The sequence below is a fragment of the Amphiura filiformis genome, chromosome 6 (genome assembly GCF_039555335.1).
Source record: "Amphiura filiformis chromosome 6, Afil_fr2py, whole genome shotgun sequence".
Lineage (NCBI taxonomy): Eukaryota > Metazoa > Echinodermata > Ophiuroidea > Amphilepidida > Amphiuridae > Amphiura > Amphiura filiformis.
This window is the reverse complement of record NC_092633.1, coordinates 20,232,544-20,238,543: the sequence shown is the minus strand read 5'-3', so window position 1 is coordinate 20,238,543 and position 6,000 is coordinate 20,232,544. Positions and strand designations below refer to the sequence as shown.

At 38.9% G+C, this 6,000-nt stretch overlaps 1 protein-coding gene across 1 annotated transcript in view; it reads left to right on the top strand.

The window, feature by feature from the left end:
- The first annotated feature begins 2,611 nt into the window (after positions 1-2,611).
- Positions 2,612-6,000, top strand: part of LOC140155129 (endoplasmic reticulum-Golgi intermediate compartment protein 2-like) — a 31,359-nt gene continuing 27,970 nt past the window's right edge. Inside the window, 1 exon segment of the mRNA XM_072177842.1 lies at positions 2,612-3,350. The gene's annotated coding sequence lies outside the window, so the exon portion shown is untranslated.

Sequence of the window (6,000 nt, the reverse complement as noted above, 5' to 3'; positions counted from 1 at the left end):
ATCCACTCAACGTTTATGTCATGAAAATCCTAACACATTTATGCTTTTTTGCACTTATTTGACACTTATACACTAAATATTGCAATTACACATTTATACAATAGAATTCCGTAATATCTGTCACCATTTCACCTAATATTTGTGTTATATTTTCATTTGTTTTGTTTTTAGGAAAATTCAAGACCCGGAAGTGTTTTGTTATTTTGCGATGATGTGGTCAAAGCAGCTCGAAGCAGTCTACAATCTGAATTTTTAACTTGAGAATCTTCAAGGTAAAATTATTTTGATAAATTATATTCAGTAGAGTTGGTCAATTTGATTTTTTTTTATTTATTGCGCTGACGTTGGTGTGTGTGTTCGTTGTAATAAGTGCAGGGTATGCCGTAATTCAATAAGCTTACAAATTTCCTTGTTTTGGTGCAAAATTTTGCACCACTCACAGTGACACTGATGCAAAACCTCCAAGGCAGTTACGCTACACTCGATTTCAGAGAAGAATGGCAGTCCCTTACTTAAGCTGAATTTGTACTCGATCGCCGAGCAATTGCGATAAAACTCTTTTGGAAAGCGATGGGCAATCGCCGAATTTTGCGATGCATCGCCCGTCGCTTTTTGCATTTAACATTTATACTTATCACGGCGATAACGATTGCAGACGACAATTAAAATATTCTAAATGCCACAAAATACATTTTTAAAACATAACTAATTATTGCTTTGTCCTTTCAATTAAAGGGCATTTCGTGATCCACAGGCACAGCCTCATCCCCCCACTAAACCCAAAAAAAGTTGAGATTTTTACACCACTGGATACCTCTGGCTACATAATATTTATGTACCAAATATTTCTTGCAGATTAATTAGTTTAGCAAAAATATCGCCAAATTTGAATTTCGTTCTGGTGCACCAGAACGAAATTACAACACATTGTCTATGCTATGGAGCAGTGTAATACACATAATCATGCATAACTCAAACGCAAAAATCGGAATCAACTGAAATTTTGGAAATAAGCTTTTTTCGTGGATATCTACTGAAAAATGTCATAAAAAGAGGATGCTAGGATCACGAAATCCTCCTTTAATTCATCACCAAAATTTAATATTTTTTGAGAAAGGTAAATTAATTAGCAAAATAATAAATCCAGTTGGTTGTACATGTATATGATTGGTTGACGCATTCATGTGTCAAGCAATATCGCTGGGAAGTTGAGATTTCTTCAACTTGCAAAAGCGACATCGTTTTTGCCTTATCGATTTGAATCGATTGATCGGCTTGACGCTCTGGAAATGTAAGTAAACACTGAGCATGCGTGAGAATCGCTTTTCTGCAAAAGCGATCAAGTATAAATTCAGCTTTAGATTAACGCAAGCGCCTTGTTAATGAGTGACGTACGCAGGGTTCTAGCCACGATGGTCGGCAGTAACCAGTACTCAGCCTGACCGACCAGCACTCAAGGGAATTATAGGTCTTGCCGACCAGCACTAAAATGACAAATTGTCCTCAAAACAGCTGTCAAATACTCACTGTCAAGTAATTAGCATTCTGATTCAATTTTCTCTTCAATTTAGCCGGCACTAAAATTTGGCTAGCTACAACCCTGGATGTACGTACGTGGAGTTTTGTTTGCGCCAAAAAATTTTTGTTGTGTTGCAGTGGCGTAACTTTGGTCCAGGGTGCCTGGGGGCGAAAGTAGATCAGGTGCCCCTGACCAAGGATCATAGTCCGACGTGTGGCACGTAGACGAATTACAATAATGGTAGAGAGGCGCGAAAATTTGCACAAATGGGACCAATCACGCATTAATTTTGGTCATATTGAAGTTGAATATCGATCTTAAATTGATTTTTCAAATAATTTTGACTTTCATCACTGGAGGGGGCGCAGAATCGACGCTGAATTGGTTAATTCGGCGCCCCCCTAAGGGTGGCGCCCAGGGTATGTGGCTTGCCCCTTCTGCCCTCCCCCCGCCGCTACGCCTTTGGTGTGGGACCTATTTTCTAAGTTAACAGAACTTGCATGTATGCTCAGCTCAGGCACTATCTCACATGGCGCAATCGCGAAAGTCCAGTGACGCCCGAAATTTTTTTCGGGTGGGGCAGTTAGTGGACTTTCGTAGTTAATCTTTCTTGAGCGATCAGAGTCTTGAGTATATAGTTGCTAACTCAGAAAAAGGCAGGTCCTACTCGTTGGACTATGTGTGCATGGTGCAGAGCTAATCAATTTTGGTATTGAAAGCCATGATAGACCTACCAAATAACTTCATGTTAATAAAAAAACATGTTTTCATCTTCTCCAATGTTTACTTTTGAAGATTCGTCACTAGCTGTAGTGATGTAGCTATTAAAGTTTATTGTATCTATATACAATAAACAGATTTACCTCCTGTGGAATAGACTAGTCCAAAACCAGTGCCTGGACAAATCCAATTGATTGATTTATTGATTGGTTGCCTAGGAATGGCATTATCCAAGGGCCAGTGATGTTTAGGATCTATTGTTTGCGGTGGCCAATGGGAAGCGGTCAATGACATTCTTGCCCCGCCTAGTTCTCCAGGATAAGGCCATAAGGATATCTGTCTTGAAAGGAGTAAGATGTTTCTGGAATTTGGTAATGAAAAAATTTTTGGTCACTTAGAAATTTTCTGAGTTTTACCGTCGGCTGATATTGAGTACTTTACTTGATTTGAAGTTTGACTGTAGTGAGAATTCGTCTGAAGTATTATTTACAGGAAAGAAGAGAATGGTTCGTCGAAGAAGAAGCGATGGAAGCATGATCACAAAATATGTCGGCAACTAGTGTCTAGAAACGCCGATGACATTAATGGCGGCTGTCATGAGAGACACCAAAACACCACATTGGTAATACCATGGAGGTAAGACAGGATGTAAGCTTCAGGTGTTACAATGAGTGTAGAAAGCTATAGCACACGGAAAAGTGAAAGGAAGGGTAGATACTCAACTCAAGATGGAAATATATGTCAGCGAAATACGACCCTGGTGTATTGTGCCATATCATTGGTAGGCCTATACTCTGAAGGGTGCAGAATTTTGAACCATTACAGGAATGCAAGGCATCGCTCATCAGTCAAAAAGCTGCAGCAGTCAAGGTGGATACTGGATGCTGAATCTTTCGGCAAAAATGGAGTATATGGAAGTGTAAATGAAAACCTGGTCGGGCATCCATAGCAGCAAAAATCACAGCAACGAGTGGGATTTGTCACAGTCTGATGGCGAAACCTGCGTATTGGGAAAAGAGTATTGCAATTTGGGAAGGCCAGCCGAGTAAAAACCGGCGGAACATCTGATTACGTACGTGGATACTTACTAGGACATGGACAACAATACAGGGTGAGCAAGTTTTAAGTAACTTACATTACAATAAAAATAAACATCAACTAGAATTTTGAAACTTCACTACTTGCGGAATAAACTAGGTTCTACGATTGATCAAATTTCGATTTCATGAATGATTAATTAGTTGCAATCATGTGATCATAACATCTCCTTTTACCATGTTTAACGTTTACAGGAGATATAAATTTATCACAAATGGAAAAAAAAAATAACATAAATAAATACATTAATTACATGTAATTAGTATCATGAATAATTCAGATGGTTAGAAAGGGAGAATTGGTCGGGTAATTAAACAATTTGGCTAGGGCGGGGCTTTGGAGAAATGGGCTTGGCAAATTGGGAAAGGATGGTGTCACTGCCGCTGTGATATTTGTGTATCACAATTTGTGAATATTTAATTAGTTGCAATCATGTGATCATGACATTGTTGTTTTTTGAAGAAAAAAAAATGAGATAACAAAATAAAATATTGGGCAAATTGTTATGTTTTATTCATAATGTCAGGTAGGGATAGTTTGTGAGGCAGTCAAGTATTGGACATGGTATGTGCATGAGGTCACTCGGACCAAAAGTAAGATTTAATATTGTTTGGTAAATTTAGCGGGGTTAACAGCTTCAGTTAATGGGGTGCCTTGGAGCCTGGGTTTTACAGAACTGGGCCAGGCAAAATGTAAAGGGGTGCCACCACCACGGTGATGATGTTTACCAAAAATTGGTATGTAATTAGATGCATTCATGTGATCTTCGGGACGCATGTGATCATGTTAACATCTTTTCAAAGGGGAAATTTTATATTTTACAAATCAATTCAAAATAAGCAAACATTGAAACATTGAAACATTGTTTACAAATAGTAATAATTTGTTACTAATATATTTGAGAAATAGTGCATGAGAAGTTGAACGAAATTATGTCAAATATCAGATTACTTTCCTGAATGTTCCGGCTTCAGGAAAGTAGGATTAATGTTATGCACTTTTCTAAGGTATTTATATTAAAGGATTGACTCAATAAATGTATGTAAATTTCTCTTGAGAAATTTTCTCTTGAGAAGTTAAGGCTACGTTTGATGTATTGGAATGGACCCTTTTGGTCCGTATTTATTGGATAAGCTGAAGTTAAATCCAATTCTGGATTACAAATAAATGGAGATACTCCTGACGGATATGCCTAGCAAAACTTTTGAGTAAAATGTGCTTTATTTCATCTGGGGTAATAAAGTTTATTGTATCTATATACAATAAACAGATTTACCTCCTGTGGAATAGACTAGTCCAAAACCAGTGCCTGGACAAATCCAATTGATTGATTTATTGATTGGTTGCCTAGGAATGGCATTATCCAAGGGCCAGTGATGTTTAGGATCTATTGTTTGCGGTGGCCAATGGGAAGCGGTCAATGACATTCTTGCCCCGCCTAGTTCTCCAGGATAAGGCCATAAGGATATCTGTCTTGAAAGGAGTAAGATGTTTCTGGAATTTGGTAATGAAAAAATTTTTCCCACCCACCACACCCAACATTTTATGGGATATCGAGGATCACATCCAAAAGTGTATTGAAATATGAGTTTTTAATGGTAGCCTCTAGGTAATGGCAAACTGCCAGGAAGAGAGGGTGTTAATGGACCAAGGGGTTGGATTCAATAAGTTCACAAGTTATGAACTTCTTTTGGGAGGTAGTCCTCATTTGGGTACACAGTTCTAGGGGTTCAGGAAATCCCTGAAAAAGGGCTTTGTTGTAACTTGCTGGTTAATACATTGCTGTTAACTTCTTTTTAAGAAGTTGGGCCACACTTTGAGCATGTTTGAAATTTCCTGGAGGTCCCGTTAGTTACAATAAATTAATTTGGGCTAACTTCTCTGTGAGAAAAGAGGTGGGACCACACTTGTGTGTGTGCAATAGGGCAGGGAAATTCTCTGGAGGGCCCCATATCTTACGAGGAATTAATTTGGGTTGACTTCTCTGCAAAAAGAGAAGTTGGTCCACACTTGTGTGTGTGCAAAAGGGTTGAGCAAATTTCCTGGGGGCCCCGTAGCTTACGAGGAATTAATTTGGGTAAACTTCTCTGCGAGAAGTTGGGCCACAAGTGTGTGTGCAAAAGGTCTCGCTTAAAGTCATGGTGTGCCCCATATTCATTCTTTCATTCATTTTTTATTTATTCATTCATGTAGTCATTTCTTTCATTCATTTATGTATCTTTGTAGGGCTTAATTCGGGTTAACTTCTCTCCGAGAAGTTGGGCCACACTTGTGTATCGGCAAAAGGGGTTTGTGGGAAATTTCCTGGAGGGCACCATGGTCATTCATGTTTCATTCATTTATTAATGCAATCATTCATTTCTTCATTTCATTCATTTATGTACCTTACAAGGATTTAATTTGGGTTAACTTCTCTGCGAGAGGGAAAATTAGGCCACACTTGTGTGTGTGCAAATTAAAGGGCTCGGGGAGATTCCCTGGAGGGCCCCGTATCTCATAGGAATTAATTTGGGTTAACTTCTCTGTGAGAAGTTGGGCCACACCTTGTTGTTGAGAGGCCCCGTACCTTACGGGTAAGTAATTTAAGCATGGGCTCGGGAAATTCCCGAGAGGGCTGTATCTTACGGGTGAGCAGGCACACTGTGTTTAGATGGTTAAAAAAA